Here is a 25,033-nt window from a genome sequence, read left to right as displayed (position 1 = left end):
TGGAAGCGGTGATCATCAAGTTAGCAACTATCCACGGAAACAGTCACGTGAAAGTAGTACTCAGCCACTGGAGGGCACTAAATCAAAACAAGCGAATGAAAGAGGGAACCGAACAAAAGTACCGGCAAGGGTACATGCCTTAGACAACCAACAAGTTCCTGAGTCATCTGAAGGTAAAAATTTCGAGGACGAAATTTTTTAAGGAGGAGAGAGTGTGAGAACCCGAAAATTTTCACATTTTCTAAGCAATATTTTATTTCCTTGCCTATATTTTATACTATCCTTTAAAATATTAAAATTTCTATGTACTTTATAGGTAAGTACTGTTTTAAAATTATTTTCCTAGTATGAGTTATTGTACGTTAGTTTGAAGTGCGTTATAGACGTGGAACCCGCTCGTGTGATATAATTTTGGTGACTAAGTGAGGTTGGTGCTAAGTGTTATTATTTACTAGGTGTTTAGAGATAATTAGAGGTTACCAAATGGATTAGTGTTGGAGAGACAAGAGGATAAGTTTGAAAACAAAAGGTGCCAAGTGTCGCGTTTTGGTTGGTGTTGGACTTTGACTATTTTTCCTCCACCTTTACTAAACCCAAAATTTGACTAAGATCATCTTCATTTCCTCCTAGAGCTGGCCGAAATTTGGAGAGCAAAAGAGAGAGAAAATCTTCATCTTTCACTTCAATTTCTTACCCAAATCTTGAGTTTCAACCGATTAACTTGCAAACTATCCCATAAAACTTACTTTCCAAGTAGTTTCCAAGGTGTTTGTGGAGTTATTTTTGGAGGACAAAGCCTAAGCTACCATCTTTCTTAGGGAGATAAGGTAAATTGTCAAGAAACTCCTTCTTTACTTCAATTAATGGACAATTTGTGGTTATAGTTGTTGAATTAGTAATTTTGTGAGAGAATTATGTGGGTTGAAGTAGGTTTATGAAAATTTCAGTTTCTTGGTGAATTTTCTGCCCTAATATGAAGATTAATGATTGGTTATGGTTTGATAGCTTTGATATGTGAAATAGCTAGTGTTTAGATGTTAGTTTACTTGGCCTAAAGAAATTTCTAGTTTGTAAGCATAAATTCCAGCTTGAATGATAACCTGCCCTGCTTCTGTCCGGTTCTATTTCACCATGTTAGAAGCTGAACTAGCCTTAGAACAAAACATAAAAGTTGTATAGAATGATGTTTTATAGTTTCCTGCAAAATTTCAGCTCAATCGGAGCAACATAGCCAGTGAAAAGATGGAAATACCCTGACTACCATAGGATTAAAGTCAGTGAACAGTTTTGACAGTGCACCAATCTGATCGTGTCATTTCACCTTGATACATACTGAACTAGCATTTACCCAAAACATAAAAGTTGTAGTGCTATGTCTTAGATTTTCAACGCCCCTGGAATCACCTTGTTTGGACTTCGGTAACCTGAGTTATTGTCATTTACGCATAAGGCGGTCAACAAGCCCGAATGTGAGATGCTGGTTCTGTTATTTGAGATTTTGACTTGGATACACTACAAACTGGACTGAGTGGTCTTCATCAAAGTTATAGGCCTTTGGCTTAGCTTCGAAACGGTATAAATTTCACCCCAATCCGATAAGCGTAGCTTCAGTGGTGTCCGTTACGCAAAACAACGTCAAATCTGTCTTTTGTTTTCCAACTTAAACTTCATTTCCGCACATGCTCCTAGTTTGATTTTGTACTTGTATGACTTGGAGCCTATGGAATGGCTATTGAAATGAGATGATTTTGTATATGACTTTGGGTATAATTGAGGAAAAGAATGAAGCCATAAATGGCTGAAAAATAGGTAAATACAAAAGGCGTGCTGCTCAAATTTACGCTCGAGAACTAGATCGATATACTTGCGACTTGAGTAAGGCTTGAGAGCGAATACCACGCGAACCATCTAGGGTATTTACGTTTTCTTTGCCACTTCGACTCAAATAGCAATTTTAAAGTTTTACAAGTGAGTTTACAAATATTTTACTTATGTCCTTTGGTTTCAATGTACTCTTTTCACTACCAAAACCATATTTATATTTTGTACTAGTACGTATTCGACTTTTCTTTGACTCACTTACATCTTTGATGGTTGAATTATAATGTGTTCGTTTGATTATATTAGGATACCTTGGTGATTGAGGGTGTATCCGGAAGGAAACTTTGGACGTTATTTTGCTTAAATAAGTGAGTGTTCCTTGTTGCTATATTTTCTTTGACTTCATGGCTTGTTGTTATTGTTTGGTAATGTGTTAATTGCTCTTAATGATTGCCAAAACGAGTTTTCTTGGCGAGTGTGTACTTTATCGCACTCGACCTAAATGATTGTGAAATTTTCAATGATTGAACGATTATATGCGCATGTATGTAAGCTTTTTGGCGGAACTGGGCCCTGCCCTTCGTTACCGATCGACTCAAGTCAGAAGCGGATTCGGTCGGGCGATATGGTGACCCTGGGTGAATTTGGTATACTCGAGTATTACCTTGAATTCTGGTGGAGCCTGACTAACGTCCAGGAAGGGGGTGAACGAAATAAATGAACGAACGAGGGTTTTACTTACAAAAATACATTTTCAAATGATTGGAGGAATAAGCGGAAATGACAGGAGAACAAATGAACGAACGAATGAATGGCTCCCTGTGAGCCCGTATCTTTTTAATGAATGTGTTTATCGCTTTATGTTGTACATGTATCTTGGATTATTGGTGATATGTAGTGAATGTATTGGATTTATTGTCTGCCTATGTGTTCGGAACTTCACTGAGCTTTTAGCTCACCCCTTTAGTTTTGTTTTCCTTAACAGGGGGATGCGAGCAAGGACGAGAGCCCAGTGTAGGTTAGCCTAATCTAGTTTTTTTGGTTTGTAATGGTTCTCGCCCTAGTGCTTGGCACGGGTTGTATATTCGATGTTTGTACTCTCTTTTGAGATAGTAATGTACATAAGTTTTGCTTTAAGTTTTGGATTGTCATTATATTTATTCTTGTGGGTTTATTCTAGCATTGTTTGAGGGTTGAATTGAACGACTGAGTCCCAGCGAGAGTTGAGCAGGCGGTCCGTTGAACCCTTTGGTTCGCCTTAGGGGGAGGTGGGGCTGTCACACCAAACTAGTAGATTCACTAAATAAAGAGTTAAATACAAGATAAAGAGTTTGGGGAAGAGGATAACCCTTGTCACTAGAGCCTCCCACCGTGCCCCTTCTTCATCCCAATTGATAAGTATATATTTTACATATTTTAAGTGTATTTTATTAGTTAGTTTTGGTGTATTTTAGTTACTTTTATAGCTAATTAACTAGGTCTCTAGTGAAAATACGTATTTTGTGGTTTAAAGTATAAAAATTACATTTCTATGGATTTTAATGGTGAAAACTTCATGTTTTTATAGGTTTAAGTATTCAATCATAAAATGGAGTGATTTGAGAAGATATTTGAATGATTGATGATGATTTGAAGTGGTTTAAAGAAGACATGAAGTGCAAAACATTCAAAGGAGGAAATCCAAGTTAAGAAAGCTTTGACACCTTGTGGTATTTCGGTAATATCTTAAGCGACAAGCATTAGATTGAGGTGATTCTTTTACCATTTTGAAGCTAAGGGATAGATCTACATTTGGTATGTAGACTTCAAAATCTAGTTCAATCATTTTCACAGTCAAAAAGTTGAAATATATAAGTGCAACTCTGTTGTCGAAAGCTGAAATAGAGTTCTAACCAGTTGATGGTATTTTGGTCATATCTATTTCCACAAAGGTCTAAATGAGATGATTTTGAGGCATTGGAAACCTAACTTAAAGGGCTACAACTTTCATGTTTTGCACAAGAGCTAGTTCAATCTCCATCATTGAGACAATAGTAGTTGAAGTGGTGCCAAATGCATATAAGTGAAAACGCGACTTGATGAATACATGGTTTGAAGTTGCGTATTCCTCAATTTCGGCTGCAACTTGTGTTTTTTTCACACAAGCTTTTTTGACCTATTTTCCTGCAAGAATATGGGTGGAAACAGCCTAAGACAGCTGCAAAGAAACTTTACAACTCATTTCTAGCTTGTTTGTAGGTTCAAGGCATGATTAAACACTTTGTCTCTTGCATGAATTATCTCTATAAATAGCAGCCTTTGGAGAACATTTTCACAAGTTTGGAAGGCTAGGGAAACTCCACAAAAATGTAGTCTTCACTAGAATTTCCTTAGTTCATTAGTTAAAGTAGTATAGTATAGTTAGTGTAGTTTTTCCTTCTTGTATTTGTAATTAGATTTGGATAAAGATTGAGGAGTAAAGATGGAGAGTTTGAAGCTCATGTGACAAGGGTGACTTCTCTCCTATCACTTTCTGTTTTGTATTTGATTTCATGTTTAGCTATAATACAAGTTTGGATCTTGTTTTTCATGTTTAGTTAAAGTTTATGCCTAGAATATGGATGAACTTTCTATATCTTGTTAGTGATGTTTACTTGATTATTTGATAATATTGTTTTGAGCAAGTTATTTATTACTTTTGCTTTTCTAATCATGATTCACCAGCCATTAGTTGTGATTATCTAAAGGTGTTAAGTTTAAAATGAGAATTGGAATTTAATACTAATTCAAGGAAGTGATAAAACTAGGGAGTTTACTCACGAGAGTAGAGGAGTACCTTTGTGGCTTTAGCAACTTGTTTCATGTAATTTCATAAAAAAAATGAACTTATAGTTAATTCATAACTACGAGAGTAGGTATGATTTAGCTACAAGTAGTTGATTCGCTACAAGAGTAGGTTTCACATAAATAAGAAAATTACGCCATAACTAGCCAAGATAATAGCATTCACTTAACCGGTAATTTCATTTGCAAGAGTAGTAAGAAATTCCATACATCTACGAGTTTTTTAGTGTTATTTTCATTACTTTTATGCTTATGGTAGTCTAGATAATAAAGAAGTTTGAAAATCACTGGTAATTGAAAATCTTTCCTGTGGGTTCGACCTTTAATACCCTATACTCGCTCACGACTTGTATACTTGCAGAAAAATTGCGTGTGGGGTATTTAGGAATTAAAACTTGATTGTGGATGAGCTAATTGTATATGTATACCTCGAGCATATCAAGTTTTTGGCGCCATTGCCGAGGAAGATTTGCTCAATATCGGTGCTAAGAACAACTTTATTAGTTTAGACATTTTTACTTATTTTTCTTGTTTTTATTGTGTCTAGTATCTTGTTAGTCGTATTTAGTGTCTTGTTGAGTCTTTAATTGTATGTTTTCATTTGTGTTGAGTTATCTATTCTTCTTGACTAAACTTGTTTTTAAGTTGCTTTGAAGATATGTTTAAGGATTCAAGGAGAGTAGAAAACATGAGAAGACAATGCATGAGAGAAGAAAGATCGGCAATCGATGGTTACTACGTGCAAAACTCGTTGGATAGAGATAACCAAGAAATAACCGAAGGTATGTCATTTCAAGATAGTTTAAGGTGTTTAAAGTTTAAATTTGATGTTATAACGTTAAACATTCAAATGGACACCATTATGAATTTGCTTGAGCAGAAAAGGAACGTTAATGCTTTTAATTCTTATCATATGATTTGTGATTTGTGTGAAAATTATCATGCTACTTATACATGTATGCAAGCACAAAATGTGCATTATTATGATGAATTAGGCCATTACAATCCTTGTTTTGATCAATATGATGCTAATTGGGATAATTCTTCTGCTTATGATTGTGATAATCAATGTACTTATAATGGTTCTCCATATTTTTATGATTACCAACCCGAATGTGTCCATTATGAAACAAAACCATCTTGGAAATTGGCAATAGAAAGGTTAGTTAATGCACCTTTACATTGGCAACTAGAAAGTGAACCATTAGCTAACGATTCTAAGTCATCTTCGGAATTAGCGATAGAAAAGCTAGCAAATGCAATCTCTGACCGTTTTGATAGGGTTGAGGAAAGGATAGATGAATTAGCTTCTCACTTTGGTAGAATACAAGACCAATTACACGAATTTTGTGAAGTTATTTATTCTAAGGATATGCAAAATGTTCGTAGCATGAATGATGGGAATGTTGCATGTAAAAATGAATTGCATTTTGAGAAAAATGATGCATCTAATGTGTGTTTTAATGAAGAAATATCCATTTCATATGATAATGAGTTTGGAATGAAGTTCGAACCTCAAGAGGCAAGCATAAATGATTCATATATAATCCCCCTTGAGGATTGTGTTAAGAATGTAGGTTCCAAAGTCAGTATAGCCCAAGAAGATCAAGCGGTTGTTCCTTTGGTGAATTCTCAAGTGACACACATTCAAGGTAATATCTATGAATCACTTGAGATAGGTAAGCCACTTCCATCTCTCTTATCATTTGATTATGTGGCTTTTGCTATTAAGCCACCTTTAAATGATCCGCCATGATCTAAAATGGTGAATTATTCATTGACAAAACCTTCTTGAAAAATGAGGTGAAATAGTCAAACTAATGACTATAAAGAAACGCTTGTTGGGAGGCAACCCAATATGTTGATTTTTATTTCAATTTAGTGTGATTTTAGGGTTTTGTTATGTATTGATGTTATTTGGTTTTGTTTTTTTTTGCAGGTATTGGAAATAGAAGCAAAAGCGGCCAAATGAAGTGAAAAAACGAAGTTTGATCAAGGAACTCCACCCCTCGATTTGAGTAAAAGTTGTTTTTAATTAGTTAACAAAGGGTAAAATGCATGTTTTGATCATTTTACATGTGCACGCATCGATTATTTTGACAAAAGAATAATCTAGAATGCATTTTAAGCAATTGGGGCAAAAGCATAATTTTTGAAAAGTTACAAATTTCTGCAATTTACTACAGAAATTTGAAAACGCGGCTATAATACGTGACCATTAGGTCACGTTTTCTAACATCACGTATTGCATTCTGCAGCCATAATGAAGAATATGCGGGTATCAGAAAAATGTGACTTGAGGTTGCGTATTCAGTACCTCGCGTATTGTCTTTTACACCAACAACAAAGAAAATGCGAGTAAGCAAAATGCAACTTCAGGTTGCGTTTTCCTGAAGTCACATATTGCTCCCTGGTTTTAAGAAGAAAACGCAAGTTCCATTCTTCCTTTCTTCCTTCTTCTTCATGTATTTCCTCATACGCTCATACACACTTCACCAATCTCCTCTTATACACCTTTTCCTTGCATGAAATCATCCAACTAACATCATTTGACCTTTACAAAGCCTTTTTAACCAATTAAAATTCACGAAAAACATTTGAAAAATTGGTTGAAGACTAGGGTTCTTGGTTATTAACTTCTTCAATTGGAGGTCAAATGGGGTGATTTTAATAGACTTTTTGCATCATTTGCACCACCATAGCATCACTCTACCAATTTGAGGTAAATTGTTCAACTTGGTGTTTTAAAATTCACCACTTGCATGTTTTTGAGTTTATTGATACACTTTGAATGGTGAATTTGTGATGTTATTTGTTGATGTATATAAGTTCCATTATGCTTATTTAACACTTTTAAGCATGTTTAGATGATCAAATATGGAAATATGATGATCTATGCAATGTTTCACATATGCACATTCCTATATTATGATCAATGTAATAATTACTCTTGGAATGTTGTTAAGCATAATTGGACGATTCAAATGGCTAAAATGTGACTTGTTTATGATGCTTACATGTATACATTCCTTATATGGTGACATTTTAGATAATTTGATTGCTTAATCTTCATATGGAGCATGATTGGAGGATGAATTTTGAATATGTGAAGAATTTAGCAATTTTGGTGACAATTTAGGGATAAAATTGAACATGTGCATAATGTATGTTTCTTAGATTGAGTTTTGCTGCTAATTTTGTTAATATATGGAGATATTATAATTATCTAGAGAAGGAAACATGTGTATACTTCTTATTCTAGGTAAGGAGTGTAATAATTGTGCTAAATACTCAAGGAGTGTGGGAAATGTTGTGTGCTAATGTGAGACACTTTGGTAAAGAGTTATTTGCAAAATATTTTTCATTCATTTGTCACTTTTTGTATCTTTGTCCCTTACCTAGTTTGTTTGTCATTTTGAATTTTAAGTGTAATTGCTAATGGATTTCCATGGAACTCATGAAGCTTTAAAGAAACATGAAAAATGGCTCATGAACTTCATGCTTTGACACTTCAATTGCAACATAGGGGAGTATTACTTTCTTTATCTTGATTTTCCTTTTTATATATTGAGGACAATGTGCATGTTAAGTGGTGGGGGGGCAAGAATTGAGATTATGTGAGAACCCGAATTTTTACTTATTTTTAATTCTATTTTACTAGCTTATTTAAATATTTATTCACCCGTTTTCTCCAAATAATTTATTTCAACTATTTTAAACTCATTTACATGGAACAATGTTTCACTTATATTTTTAAAAACGTCCCGTTAGCAAATTTAATTTTTTTGAGGCTCGTTTAGTAAGGAATAACGAGTACACGTTTTTTGAGACAATATTCGATTCCAGAGTGCAATAATCTTGGGGAATTAAAAATGATCAATAGTAGACTAAGAAAAGTTAATTGAGGGATTCGAGGTGAGTGAATTCCAATTAAACTTTTACCACGCGCGTGTCGATAGTTTCCCGAAAGTTACACCGTGCGACTAATTGGAGATTTGAGGAATTTATTCTAAACTAGTAAGAGGGAGTAATTACAGTGTTAAAGGAAGTACCTTGGAGGATTAGTGCATAAATGTACCAAACAAGAGAGAAAGTGATAGTGCACGACACTATTTCGGTCTATTGAGGATTGACTTTTGTGCACATTTTATGGCTACCTTTTTCATTCTTTCCCTCCAAGCAACTAAACCACAAAACCCTCCTCTCTATTACTCCATAGTCGGCCGAACTTCAAGGGGGAAGAAGGGAAAGAAAACTCCTCACTTCTAGCTTTCATTTTGCTAGTAAATCTTCATCCAATTTCCACACCTCTTGGAAATCAACTCTAGATTGAAGAAAGACAACATCTTGTGGAGTTTCTTGGAGAGTTTTGGTGGAAAAAAATCTGGTTTCATCTAGGGTTAAAGAGGTAACCCTTCATCTCCTTTAATCTTCCAAATTTCTTCAAGATTGAAGTTTAGTTTTCATGGGTTTACAACCCTAGGCAAGAAAATAGGTTAGAGAACTTGAGAAAACCATTTATCTTGCTTTAATCTCTAGGTTAGCGGTTTTGAGGAGGCTTGTAAGTAACTGAATTGAGGCTTGATTGTTTGATTATGATTGTTTATGTGATATATGAAACGATTACAGTTAGAAAGTGGAAAGAAATCAAAGAAAAGTTGGAGAGGCAAGCTAGTCGAAAATTCTGTCCATGTTGTTCTATTTTTATTTCAAAATTTTGATGCTTGATTGGCTGTGAAATTGATGGATATATGTTGTTTATTGTGTGTACGAAGTGCCTTTCAAAAATCGTATCGAATGGTTGCACAAAGCTTGAGTTTTGGTAAAGATTCAAATCTGGAAAACGTATAGTTGGGGTACTCGGACAGTGCTTCTTTGTCCAAACGTAACTCTCTGTACAAAAGTCAAAATTGAGTGCCGTTAGCGGCATTCAAAACTAAACATTCATAGCTTTTCAACAGTATAAAAATCCCCTGCTAGTCATTTTGAGGAAACCGTAGCAATTCGGCAAAGTGCACTGTCCTGCTTTGCCTATTTGTCCGAACGAAACTCGAAGCTGCATCTTGTGGCTCGATTTTGTCCCATTTGTGAAAATATTTTCAAAGCGATATCTTCTGATGAATTGTAGAATTTGGAACCTAGTTTCTAACTCCATAAACCATTCCTAATTTGGAGTTATATAGAGTTAGATATGGTTTGATTTTGAAAATGTAACAAAGCTAGAAACTGGAAGCTTTTTCCTTTCTTGTTGGCTAAATGATCAAATTTGTTTTGGAATGTTATACTTTGAAAATTTTAGTGTCAATTGAATATTAAATGTTTCTGGTACTTTGTTTTCAAAAATGGAGCAAATTGGAACTGATTTCATGGGACAAAACTTTTGAAAAAGAAAGAAAAGTAGGATGGCAGATTAGCCTTGAAATATTTCACGAACTTTGGTTGTTTCGTTAACTACCTTCCCGTGTGAGTTTTTACTTAAATTTTGGTATAGAGGTAGTCCATATATGGAGGTTTAAGTGTATCAAATTTGGTGTAATTTCAATGTCATTTCGATGCTCAAATAATGCCCAAAGATTACTCTTTAAATCTGAAAATTCACTGATCAGATTACAAAAATCAACCGATTTCAAACTGCTATATCTTGTTCCTCAAAACTCCGAAATTAGTTCCGCTAGTTGTGTTTGAAACTTTGTATGGGATTCTTATTATGTTACAAATTTCAGAGGCTGATTCACTTTTAGTGAATTTTGCCGAATTTTCAAAAATCGCCAAAAATCAAGACTGGTTCTGTCTTGCCATTTTGAATCAGCAACTTTGAACTGAAAAATGAATGCTTTCTGTTTGGAATCTTGGAAGAGTGTCTTCTAGGAACTTTTAGTATTTTAGATCTAGTTTCCAACGGTATAAAGTGTTAATCTTGGTCTCTATCTTTTGATATTTACAAAACAATTAGATGATATTCATAATTCTTTAAGAAATACTTTCAGCTATGAAACAACCTGAGTCAAAGATCAAGAGTACTCAAAAGAGATAAAAAAAGGTGAAAGCTGTCGGACGCTTGTGAAGACAAGACCGGACGTCCGATAATCATTACGCAACTTCGGACGCATGAAGAACTCCATCACCAGACGTCTGAAAGAATTAAGACATTCCCTCTAACTCACTGATTTCGATCGGACGCAAAGCATTAGAGCACCGGACGTCCGATAAACAATGCGACACTTCGGACGCAAAGCAGTAGAGGTACCGGACGTTCGAAACAACTGAAGAAGATCTCTCATATTTATCATCTACTTTCGGACGCAAGTACCGGACGTCCGATAGAATTGAAGAAGATTTTTCAAACTCACTGCCTGCTGTCGGACGCATGCTTCGAATGTACCGGACGTCCGATACTCCCAACGGCTAGTTGACTTTTCAGCTACTTTCTATCCGTTGGAAGCATTAATGAAGCACTTTCTTGGTTTCCTATGAATAGATCATGGTCAGAAATTTCAAACAATTTTTGCACACTGAAGATACAAAAGATATAGAGTAGTTTTAGTGAGAAAACATTCTCCAAGAAAGATTTGTAGTCTTGGTGATGTAAAGTTCATTGTAAACTTTTCATTTGTGAGTGAATATTTCAATAGTGTAACTCTGTGAGGGTTATCCAAGTGATAGTACTTCCAAACTTGACCAAGTGTACCTTGGGACAAGGAGGAAGTGATCATTCTTTGTACACAAAGATTGGTTGTATTTCATCAACTTGAAAAAGCTTGATTGAATTAATCTACAAGCTCAAGAGGAGATTCGTAGTCAATTGGTTTGCAATTCTTCCCTTCTTATTTACTTATTGTTATCTTGTGATCTTTAAATTGCTTATATCTTCTACTTCTCTCAAGTGATTTTGTTCATTCATTAATTGATTCATTGTGTGATCATTTAGAAAAAAGGGTAAATTTCATATTGAGCAAAAAGTGTCCATAACTTGATTAGTTTCTTAATAAACCTAATTCACCCCCCTCTTAGGTTGTTTTCGATCTTTACAATTGGTATCAGAGTTTGGTCTCCTAGAAATTAAGCTCAAGCGGCTTAGGAGTAAAAATGACAATCAACAATACCATATTTTTTTAAGGACAATCTGTAATTAGACCATCTATGTTTAATGGGTCAAATTATGTGAGTTAAAAAGAGAGAATGATTATTTTCTTGCAATCTATTGATATTGAATTGTGATTTATTGTTAAAAAAGATCCATATTTTGCCTCTATAATTGATGAAGTCACTCGTAGATCAAAACCAAAAATAAAAAATGAGTTGACTGGTGAAAATAGAACCCACCTTACTTTGAATGCCAAAGTTATGAATGTATTGTATAATACTTTAGATTTAAATGAGTCCATTAGAGTCAAGAATTGTAAGTCTGCTAAAGAAATTTGAGATAAGTTGAGAGAAATCTATGAAAAGAGTGAAAATGTACGAGAACAAAAGAAATTAATTCTAGTTGCCAAGTATGAATCATTTAAGATGGAATTTCATGAAAATATTGACAAGATATATTGTAAATTCAATGATCTCATTAAAGACTTAGAGGTGCTAGAAAAGGAATACTCTCTAGGTGAGAAAAATAGAAAAATATTGAATTTCCTGTCCAAATATTGGGAAAGTAAAGTGACTGCCATTGAAGAGACTAAAGATTTGAATTCTATACTTATTGAATCTCTTATTAATTCTCTAACATCTTATGAGATGAAACTTAAGACTAAGGTGCAAGAGGAAGATGATGCAAAAGTGAGAAGGAATATTGCTCTAAAAGTTTCTCAAGATGAAGATGACCCAGCTTCCTTGGATGGAGAAGATGTGAAAATTGATGACAATGATCTTGCTCTGATCACAAGAAGGTTCAAAAGAATTCTCAACAAAAGGAGATTTAGAAAAGGAGGACCTAGCAATGTTTTTCAAAATCAGTTCAACAATGCAAGAAATAAAGCAAAGCAAGAGGCCAATAAAAAGTAAACTGACAAATGCTATGAATGCGGCCAACTTGGACACTACATGAATGAATGTCCAATGATGAAGAAAAAAGAAAGAAAAAAATTAAGATTCAATATCTTTCAATTCACATGGAATGAGTGCAACTCTGATGGTGAAATTGAAGAGGAAGAAGAATCTGCTCAATTGGTTTTTATGGCCATTGGAGATGATAAAGTAACAACTTGTAACTCTCTATTTGAAAGTGATGATGAAACTGATGATGATCTTGAATGTTTCATTAAAAAATTGCATGATAATTTGAAAAAATCTTATGCTAAAAACAAAGAGTTAAAACAGAAAATTAATTTTTTACTTCAAGATAATGCAAATCTTTTTCAGCAAAATAAAAAATTGAAAGCTGAAAATGACTACTTCAAAAAGGGTGAGACTGCTTTACACTTTGAACTTGATACAAAAACAAAGTTTTGTGAATTGTTCAAAAAGAAACAAGGTGATTTGAAAAGAAGAATGGATAATTTAATTGAATTGCTCCAACATAAAAAATAAAATTATTTTCAAGGGAATGAATCAAAGGCGCATCTTGGCACTTATGAGAAGAAGATAAATTCTGGTGCAAATGATTTTGCTGTTTATAAGAGAAAACTAGTAAGATTTATTAAATCTGTTCATGTAAATAACTCTTTGATTATGTGTAATTTTTGTTATAAAAAAGATCACATGAAAAGTGATTATTATGTGTGGAAAAACATGAGAAGAGATATGAAATGCATGTGGATAGTTAGAACATGATGCTAATTCTCAAGGACCCAAAAATTAATGGGTACCAAATATTAGTTTTTAAACTCTTGAATAGGTGAATCTGATGAACATCATTAAGAAATCAATGTGGTTTATAGACAGTGAATGTTCAAGATACATGATCGGTGATCCATCACAATTCATCAAATTCAAACCAAACTCAAGTGGCAAAATGACATTTGGGGATGATATGAAAGCAAAAAATTGGAGTAGGAGATGTTAGTAAGAATGGTCAGATTTTTGTTTATAATGTTCTTTTGTAAATTTTCTTTTGATGTTTCTGATGTTTTGAACTGAGTTTTGCTTGATATTTTTTAATGATTAATGGATTTCGGTAGATATAAATGTTGGTCGCATTGATGTTCATTTGATGTTCCTTTGATGGTTTATTGTATCTTTTAATGTTATTTTTCTGTTATTGGCTGATGATGGTTGCCACTACTGTTATTTTTTATGGTAATTACTCTCTAATTTTATGATGACAAAAAGAGGGAGAAATTACTAAATAGATGCTAGTTTGGGATGCTATGAGTAAGGGGGAGTTTATTTGATGATATTATATGTTAGTTCTATATGGTTTTCGATACGATTAGTGAGGTGGAGTTTATGTTCAATTTTCTTTATCTCCTTCTTTCCATCTATTGTTTTGTTATCATCAAAAAGAGGGAAAATGTTAATTTTGATCCCTATCTTTCGATATTTACAAAATAATTGGATAATACTAATATTTCTTGAAGAAATACTTTCAACTATGAAGCAACTTGAGTCAAAGATCAAGAGTAATCAAAAGAGATAAAGGAACCGGTAAAGGTGTCGGACGCTTGTGAAGACAAGACCGGACGTCCAATAATCATTGCGCAACTTCGGACGTATGAAGAACTCCATCACCAGACGTCCGAAGGAATTAAGACATTCTCTCTAGCTCACTGATTTCGATCGGACGCAAAGCATTAGGACACTTGACGTCCGATAAATAATGCGACATTTCGGACGCAAAGCAGTGGAGGTACCGGACGTCCGAAAGAACTGAAGAAGATCTCTCATATTTATCATCTGCTTTCGGACACAAGCACCGGACGTCCGATAGAATTGAAAAAGATTTTTCAAACTCACTGCCTACTGTCGAACGCATCCTTCGGATGTACCGGACGTCCGATACTCCCAACGGCTAGTTAACTTTTCAGCTACTTTCTATCCGTTGAAAGTATTAATGAAGCACTTTCTTGATCTCCTATAAATAGAGTATGGTCAGAAATTTCAAACAAATTTTGCACACTGAAGATACAAAAGATATAGATTAGGTTTAGTGTGAAAATACTCTCCAATAAAGATTTATAGTTTTGGTGGTGTGAAATTCATTATAAACGTGAGTAAATACTTCAATAGTGTAACTCTATGAGGGTTATCCGAGTAATAGTAAAACTTTCTAATTTGACCAAGTGTAGTTTGGGGCAAAGAAGAAGTGATCCTTCCTTTGCACACAAAGATTGGTTCTGTTTCATCAACTTGAAAAATCTTGTTTGAATTGATCTACAAACTCAAGAGGAGTTTGGTAGTCAATTGGTTTGTAATTCGTCCCTTCTTATTTACTTATTGTTATCTTGTGATCTTTAAATTGCTTATATTTTCTCCTTCTCTCAAGTGATTTTGTTCATTCATTGATTGATTTATTGTGTGATCACTTAAAAAAGAGAGTAAATTTCATATTGAGCAAAAAGTGCCCATAATTTGATTAGTTTCTTAATAAACCTAATTCACCCCCCTGTTAGGTTGTTTTCGATCCTTACATAAAGTTTTTCATTTTTGGACGTACCGAACTCAAGATCTGATTTTACCAAGTTATCGCGCAAAGTTGAAATCTCATGATTTCTTGGGAAATTAGTTTTTGAGAACTTTTCATTATCTTTCGATATTGATCATCTATTTTAAAATTCTTTTAAGACATTATCTTAGAATTTCGCAAGTGTACATTCTTCCTTATTTGACAAAGGGTTTGTAAGTATTTGTGAATGATAGTTAATTGTTATTTTTTCAGCCGCTCAAGAGGATCTTGAAGAGAATCTTGGGACCGATCACTAAAGATCTTATTTGCACTTACTCACTTATTTTGAATTGGTGAGTGTCAAGTGCATGAATAGTTGTCAATTATATGAATTGCTTCTTATTGATTAAGTGATTTACAACTGTTGAGTCGAGTGTGTACTTTATCGCACTCGTTCTCTTTTATTGATTACACAATTGAATCGCTCATAGTTGCATTATAATTGTGGTTGAATATGCCGATTGGATAGAATCTCATCGGCTTATAATTGTATTTGTCGATTGGAGTGAATCTCGTCGACTTATACTCATAATCGAAGGGGACACCCAAATTCATTGGCCGACCTTGCGATTCGAGCCAGCACGGGTTTGGTCGAGAAGCTTGGTAAGCCTTGAGAAAATTGTAAGGTTGATCTATTAAGAGATCTCACTTGGCATACTCGTGAAGTAGTACCTTTCATGAAAGAAGAGCGGACCCGGGACAGGGGGTGTAATAATGAACGGGAATTGTGAAGTAAGTAGAGTTCTACCGACTTAATACCAATACGATTGACGGAGTGTCATCCCGTGGAGGTATTCGATCGAGTCTTGACGCAGCAAGTGAAATTTAGCTCCTGAAAGCTCTTGTATCCTTATTGAATGTGTGTTATTATTATTTATGAATTACTTGAACTTTTTATTTTAATTCTCGTAAATGCCATGGTTATGTGAATTATGTGTTCACATGTTTTCTTGATCTCACTGAGCGTTTCGCTCACCCCATTAGTTTTGTTTTCCTTAATAGGAGTTTGGAATGGAAAGAATTTTGGAAAATACGACTTGATTACTTTTGATTAAAATCCTGGGATGTAGTTGACTAGTTGACTTCTAGTGATTGTATTTGGGAAAAGTGATGTACTTTTAAGAACTTGACTTGTAAAATTTGAAAGTATATTTAAGGAAGTGACTTTTCTTACTTCGACTGTTATTCTTTGGTTGTTTATTTTTAAGTTTGAATTGGATTTGTATCGAGTTCTGGCGAGAGTTGAGTATGCGTTCCGCAGATACTCTTGGGTTCGCCCTTGGAAAAAGTGGGAGCGTCACGGATTATATATATTGGTTGTGATTAAAATGATTTGGACTTGATATTGGAAATATTTCTTATACTTTAATTCGTTCGAACATGGTTTTGCTGGAAGGGAGTTTAGTGCATTTATAAAGGGAAACTCTGCCAAAAGTTTTTCAAAATTGTAAATTTGCCCCAAAAGATTTCAATTTCATCCAACGGGTAACAAGTTCCTTACCATTAGTTGTGAGGACTTGCAAAATTCTTCATATTTGCTTACAAATTTCCTTTTATTTTGAATCAATTACTTTGTAATAGTTTTACTACTCATTTACTCGCTCAATAGTTGGAATAAAGAATAGAATTAAGAGTTTTTCCTTTACTTTTATAGTTAAGGTAAACTAGAATTTTTGCGTATTTTGGTAGTGTGATTAATCGGTAAGGAATGTGTACTAAATTTGGTGGTTAAGAGTGAGTTTTGTATAAGAGAAAGTGTGTGATTAGAAGTGCTATTAATAAGTTATCGAACTATCAGTCAAAACACAAGTACGCGAGAGTTGAGAAAAAATGGTTTGAACCGACGTGCACCATTTGCTACCGTGTGAGTACACCACTTGAACACTACTTTATTACCTTAATCTTCTTATTTTTATTTCAGTAAAATTAGCCCCAAAATATATCTCAAAGCAACCAAAATTTTGGACTAAATAAAAGGGGAGAAAAGAAAAAATTTTGAAATTTAACTTTAGGTGACACTTGGCGGAAATCAAACCAACTTTGACTAAACAAATTTCCTTCCTTCTTTTTTCAAATTGGCTTCTTTTCTCCATTTTTTTCTTGTTGGTCGAGAGTGAGGAGAGGAAAAAGAGAGGAGAAAGTTTGCAACTCCAACCTTGAATCCATCTTTGTTTGAGTGAAATCAACAAAATCAAACCAATTAAACTTACCTCTTAGTGCTTGAAAAGTTTGGTGTGGTGAAATTTTTGAAAGATAGTGGTTTGTTTCTTACTTGCAAGAAGCTTTTGGAAGGTATAAGGCTTAAACTTCCTTTTCTCTTGCTTAATCTTGCTAATTTTGGTATAGAAACTTGTAATCTTGGTTTGCTATGGTTGATTTTCTAGTTTTTGATGGTGTAGTAGTATTTTCAGTTAGGGTTTGCCTTTTTCAGTTTTGATTAGTGTTGTTTAACTAGTAAATGATGTTATTAAGCTTGGAAATGGAACTTGTGAAGTGATTATGGGCTTGAGTGTAACTTTGTAGAGTTAAAAGTTGAATTTTCGGCAATTGGAAGTGAATTTTAGTTCTGCCTTGTTTTTAGTATCAAATTGGGCTGCTAATTTCTCTATATTTTAGACTGAATCAACTTTTGGATAAAACATAAAAGTTATAGGGTTTTGAGTTAACTTTCTATCTGCAAAATTTTAGATAAATCGGACCATTTTAGTTTAGGATTTGGCCAGAGCACTCCTGACTGCGAAAAAAACTCAAATTTTTTTTGACCTGTTTTTTCATGTGCTTCCGACCATCCCTTTTTGATCTTGAACATACGAGAACTGGGTGACGATATCCTCATAGGAAATGTAGGTTATGTCTTAGTTTCAAAATGCCATAAAATTTACTTTGATCCGATATACCTAACTGCAATTATGATCAAAACACCGAAGGATGACAAATCTGTCACTTCTAATTTCTTCTTTAAAACTGGGTTTCAGCTTTGATCTTGATGGTTTCATTGCTAGAATTGACTTGTATTTGGATAATATTGAACCTAGTTGAAGGGTTAAGCGAGTGAACTTGAGACTTGAACGACTATTTGAAGTCGAAGTGAACTTGGATTGTCTATGATAGTCAAGTTACCGTTATTAGAGGTATATGAGCTGAATTTGGCCAAAACTCGTACCCTTTAAAAGGTGAAGGTAACAATAAATAGAAATACGTTTTCCTCGTCTTTTAGACTCAAATACGAATTCCAAAGTTTTAATCGCTTCTTTAGTAATACCAGAAGAGCGAGCATGAATTTTCTAGAGTTTGATAAGTAACATGAATACTACCTAAATGAGTTTCAGTTACTTGATTTTCTTTAAGCGAAACTCTTAAGTTTCGATCCCTAGTTGATTTCAAACTCTTAAATGATGTTTTATTACAAATTTGGACTTCAAACAAGGAGTTGTACCTGAGCGTGATCCTAAGAAGCACCGAGTCTTTGGTGAGTGCTTCCAAATATATGATTGAACTTGATACTTGTTTTAAATGCTTGACCAACGTGGTCGGATGAGATTTGATTGGTTTGGCCGGACAAGGGTGTACTTTATCGCACTTGCTCTAATGTGGATATAATCTTGTTCATTGGTTGAAATTGACTTGATATACATGCATATGATTCGCATCCTATCTGAATTTTCAGAAACCCTGTGGCTAGTTAATCGAGTCGAGTCGGCAAGGGCCTGATCAATTAAATAACGAACCCTGGGTCTCTAGTTTTGTCGAGTGGAATGATATCTATTCGACAAATCGGTATACTCGAGTATTACCGCACGTGTTTATCAGGACGTTCGGACCCGGTAAGGGGGTCGAATGGTGGATGGAGATTGGTGTTAAGTGGGGCACTATTGGACTGATTACTTTACTTGAAAGTTGACAGAGTGTCAACTACTCCTTGATCAAGTTATGGCGGAGCTATTTTGTAATAGCAGCTGTATCCTTTTACTTGACATGTTCAATATCCAGCGATTGGCTTTACGAAGTGTTATTACTCATTTTCTTGACTTGTTATACTCGATACTTTGTTATTTTGATACTTTTACTTTTAATTAATGGTCAACTTGCTATTTGGAATCTCATTGAATTTTAGCTCACTCTATTAGATTTATTTTCCTTACAGGGGGTACGAGAGAGGGCGTGAGATTGGTACAAGTTAGCATAGTTTAGTTTTTTAAATTTTGCGATTGTACTCGCGCTAGTGTTCGATTAGGGTTGAATGTGTCTGAAACTCATATCCTTTATTATATTTGGGATTGTAAGAATGCTCGAGATAGAAATGAATGTAAATGTACGTTCCAAACTTGGGAACGGTTATTTCATTGACGTTGAGGTTGTTAACTATTTTATTTGATGTAAGTGAGAGTGAGTTCTGGCGAGAGTTGGGCAGGCGGTCCGCTAAACCCTGGGGTACGTCCTAGAGGGAGATGGAATCGTCACAGGTGGTATCAGAACTTAGGTTTGAATTGATCTGGGTAGATTGATCGATTTATACCTGATATAGCTTGGTTATGATTGCCTAAGTGTGAAACCCTAGTGAATAGGGTGCTTAGCCTAGTTTTATTTGTCTAAATAGCTTACACTTGTGATGTTACTTGTAATGTAGGCTATGGAGGTTAATGGTGCGAGTGGGAGTGCCAAGCCATCTCGACCCGTACCTACCTGCTAGGAGTACCTTGAGGGGCCTATATGTCGCGTACTTACTTATCAGGAGCATTCTAGTGGGTCTGTATGTTGGTGGTCTCCAGCACGTGTGATCCGACACTACGACTGCTAGAGGACTTACTCCTACCCCGATAGGGTCGTACTCACGATTGCTGACAAGAGGAGACGATTGGATAGCACCAATCGTGGGTGCCAGATGGAGATAGAGCGTATGTAGGCAGTTCTACGAGTACATGGTGCTAGGATTTGAGAGTTTGAGACTTCAGTTCTCGAGGAGAAGGAGCAAACAAATGCCTTCCGAGAGCAGGCTCAGAAGACTAATGGTCGTCTTGTTCAGGTAGTTAGGGACGTGAGAGACTGGACCGATAATATTTTAACTGAATGTGGGGCCTTGTTAGAGGATGTTGTGCAGGACTTGGCCGAGGAGGGTCAAAGGAACGCAGTTCCTATTGATCTTGAGGAGGATCCTGAAGAGGACCTAGAGGAGGAGCCGACGGCACCCGCGAAGGAGGCAAAGCCGGTCGGGTCAGTGATTGACTGGATTAAGGATCTAGGGGTTCGAGATATTTTGTGAGGTAATTAGGGATATAGTGGGATGACACGTCACCTTTTGTTTTTGATATTGATGTGTTAAGGTTGATGTACATAGTGATTGCTTTTGTTCTATGCCCCTTGGCTTGTACAATACTTTCTAACTTGTTATGTGACTTATTTTGCTATATATATAAAACGGAATGTTTATTTTAAATGTGTTTTAGTGTCTTTCCTTTACGATTGAAAAATATTTTATTTGAGCTTGATAGCTATTTTATACTTTATTTTGTTTATATTTATATGGTTTATTATTCAAGAAGCATGAAAGGTAGAAAAAGTCAGGACGGTGGAACTATCCGAGGGCGCGGTTCTAGCCGTGGCCGTGGGGCTAGACAGTCATAGGAACTGGTGCAAGAACCGAGAGAGGAAAGAGGTGCAATGGTTGAGCTGCAACCTGGACCCCGAGCTGAAGGGGGTATCAGGTGGCAACGATAATCTAGCAAATGACCAATATTCTTGCTCGACTGGTAGAGCAGCAGGATCAAACCCCTGTTTAGCAATCTAGAGATCTTGAAATGGGACAAGATAGGGCCCTAGAGAGATTCCAAAAGTTTTCTCCTCCTAAGTTTCTGGGAGGACCGGACCCTGAGGTAGCGGAGAGGTGGTTAGAAATGATGATCAATGTTTTCGCTGTTTTAAACTATACGGAGGATAGACAAGTGTATTTTGATATCTTTCAGTTTGAGGGACCAGGCAGAGCCTGGTGAAATGTAGTTAGGGCTAAGTGGGAGAGAGAGAGGGAACCGCATGGACCTGGTTAAACTTTGTGCGTGAATTTAATAAAAAATATCTCCCATCGATAGTCCAGGAGATGAGAGAAGACGATTTCATTAAGTTTCGTTAGGGAACCCTAAGTGTAGCTGAGTATGAAACTCAGTTTACTAAGCTATCCAAGTTTGCTCTGGAGTTGATAGTTACGGAGCAAAGAAGGGTAAGGAGGTTTGTACAGGGACTCAATATAGAAATACAGGATGCCTTGGCGGCGGCACAAATTCATACTTTTATGGAAGTTTTGGAGAAGACCCAGAGAATAGAAATTGTCAGAGCACAGGTAAGGATTTTTCATGCAAAAAGGAGAGGTGCACATAGTAAAAATCAGGGACAGGTACATAGTGATCGGAACATTCCACCTCCTAAAGTCGGTCGAGGAGCTGGAAGTGGAAGGTTTACGGGTACATCTAGGGGAGTTACTCCGAGAGAAGCCCCAGGTGGAAGGGGACAGGCGAGAGGTGCCTCGCAGGGAGGCCAGGCATCCGCCCCCGAGTATCTTGTGGGTAGTGTGGGAAATCCAACCATACCGAGGATAATTACTGGAAAAAGGCTCGAAAGTGCTTAAAATGTGGAAGTACTGAGCATTAGATCGCCAATTACCCACAGATTAGTGATGCCCAGTCGGCTGGCAAATCAAACCCTAAACCAACTAATGTAGGAGGGACCAGGTCAAGGGTGCCAGATAGAGTGTACTCTTTAGACCATCAATCGGTACTTGAACCATCGGAGGTAGTGGAAGGTACAATTCCTGTTTTCCATCATTTGGCCAAAATTTTGATAAATCCTGGTGCAACCCATTTATTTGTTAGCCCCAAATTTATGTTTGGAATTGATGTGAAAGTCGAGAGGCTACCATATGACTTAGAAGTGAAAACACCTATGGGTAACCAATCTTTACTTGCCAATAAGGTGTATAGAAACTGCGATATTTGGATTGATGAGCGAAAATTGGTAGTTAATCTTATAAACCTAGCCATTAAGGGGTATGATGTCATTATAGGAATGGATTGGCTATCTCATTATCATGCTCAGGTAGATTGTCGAACAAAGGTGGTCGAGTTTTACCTACCTGGTGAGGCAACTTTAAAATTACACGTAAAGGGTATTCTAGTCTCATCCGCCCTTATTTCGGGAATTAGGGTTAGGAAATTGTTAAGTAATGAGGCACGAGGGTATCTAGCATTTATAGTTATCACCCCAGGAGAAAAGGGTAAACTAGAAGAGATGCTGGTGATAAGTGAATATTCATATGTGTTCCCGGATGAATTGGTGTCATTGCCACTCGAGAGAGGAATCGAGTTTAAGATTGATTTAGCACCTGGAACTAATCCCATCTTAAAAACACATTATCGGATGGCGCTCGCAAAACTTAAGGAGTTAAAATTTTAATTGCAAGACTTGCTATACATGAGAGCGAGTCACCTTGGAGCGCTCCAGTGCTCTTTGTCAAAAAGAAGGACGGGAGTTTGAGGTTATGCATTGATTATCGAGGGTTGAATGCCGTGACCATTTAGAATAAATATCCTTTACCCCACATTGACGAGTTATTCGACCAGCTACAAGGAGCTGTAGTATTTTCTAAATTAGATCTCCGACAAAGATATTATCAATTGAGAATTAGGAAGGAGGATGTGCTAAAAATTGCCTTTAACACTTGATATAGGCATTTCAAATTTGCAGTAATGCCTTTTGTCTGAACCAATGTCCCAACTGCATTTATGGATTTAACGTATCAGGTGTTTAAATCTTATTTGGATAGGTTTGTGATGGTATTTATTGATGATATTCTGGTGTATTTTAAGACAAAGGAGGAACATGAGCAACACTTGAGAATAGTATTGTAAATCCTGAGAGAACACCAGTTGTTTGCTAAATTTAGTAATTGTGAATTTTGGTTAGAGAAAGTATCATTTCTAGACCATATAATTTCAAAGGATGAACCTACTGTAGATCTGACTAAAGTGGAAGTTGTTGCCAAATGAAAACGGCCGAAAAATCCTACTGAAGTTCGAAGCTTTTTGAGACTAGTGGGGTATTACCGCCGGTTTATAAAGAATTTCTCCAGAATTACGGGACCCCTAACGAATTTGACAAAGAAATAAGGGAAATATATTTAGGATGCTAAGTGTGAGACGAACTTCCAAGAGTTTAAGAAGCAATTAACCATGGCTCCAGTATTAACTTTGTCAAATGGGAAGGATAATTATACGGTGTATACTGATGCTTCGAGAGAAGGATTAAGGTGTGTTTTAATGCAAAATAGGAATGTCATTGCCTATGCTTCTCGGAAATTAAAATCTCATGAGCAAAATTATCCAACCCATGATTTAGAACTCGCAGCTGTGGTATTTACTTTGAAAAAATGGTGGCATTATTTGTATGGGGTGACATTTGAGATATACACAGACCATAAGAGTCTTAAGTACTTATTTTCTCAGAAGGAGCTAAATCTGAGACAACGTCGTCGGTGGGTGGAGTTCTTAAAAGACTATGATTATACCATTAATTACCATTCAGGAAAGGTCAATGTTGTAGCATATGCTTTAAGTCGAAAGACTCAATTAGCAGGTTTAATGGTGGGAGAATGAAACTTGTTAGAGGATGTCTGTGAATGAAAACCCCGTTTTGAACCAAAGAAAGTGATTTTTGAAAATATTGAGGTGAAGTCGACAATGTTGGACCGAATTAAAGAGGGTCAAAAGAAAGAGCCAATGACACAAAAGTGGGTAGAAAGAGTGATGAAAGGAGAATTACCTGATTTTAACCTAGATTCTGATGGGATTCTAAGATTTCGTAATTGCGTCATTGTACCCAAGGATGAAGAATTGAATAAGGAGATTTTGGAGGAATCTCATCGTTCTAGGTACACGGTGCATCCAGGTAGTGGCAAGATGTACCAGGATCTCAAAAGTCTGTATTGGTGGGATAATATGAAGGCGGAGATTGCTCAATTTGTACAAAATGTGCCTTACGTGTCAACAAGTGAAAGCTGAGTATCAAAGACCGTCGGATCTGTTACAGCCTTTAGAGATACCTAAATGAAAATAGAAACACATAACAATGAATTTGTATTAGGGTTGCCACGAACTCAAAGAGGTCATGATGCGATTTGGGTGATAGTGGACCGATTAAATAAGACTGCACATTTCCTGCCAATTAATATGAAATACTCTTTAGAGAAACTTGTCAAATTTTATATGGATGAAGTTGTGAGGTTACACGGGGTACCAGTAAGTATAGTATCAAACAGAGACCCTAGATTTGTATCCCGTTTTTTGTAAAAATTGCAAGAAGCGCTAGGAACTAAATTGAACTATAGTACGGCCTATCATCCTCAAATCGACAGACAGTCAGAGAGAACCATTCAAACTCTTGAGGATATGTTAAGAGCCTGTATTATAGATTTTGGAGGGAATTGGAGCCAATACCTAACCTTGGCGGAGTTCGCATATAATAATAGTTATCACTCTTCTATTCAAATGGCCCCATATGAAGCACTTTACGGATGAAAATGTCGATCGCCGATTCATTGGGATGAAATAGAAAAGAGAAAGATTATAGATCCGGCAACAATACCATGGATTGAGAAAACCTACGAAAGGGTAAAAGTGATACGTCAGAGGTTTCAAACTGCTCAAAGTCAACAAAAGAGTTATGCTGACCATCGAAGAAAGGATTTAGAGTTTGAAGTAGGGGATATGGTATTTCTTAAGGTTACTCCACTGAAAGGAAAGATTAAGG

The sequence above is a fragment of the Coffea arabica genome, chromosome 11e (assembly GCF_036785885.1).
Source record: "Coffea arabica cultivar ET-39 chromosome 11e, Coffea Arabica ET-39 HiFi, whole genome shotgun sequence".
Classification (NCBI taxonomy): domain Eukaryota; kingdom Viridiplantae; phylum Streptophyta; class Magnoliopsida; order Gentianales; family Rubiaceae; genus Coffea; species Coffea arabica.
Note: the sequence above shows the minus strand (reverse complement) of the source record.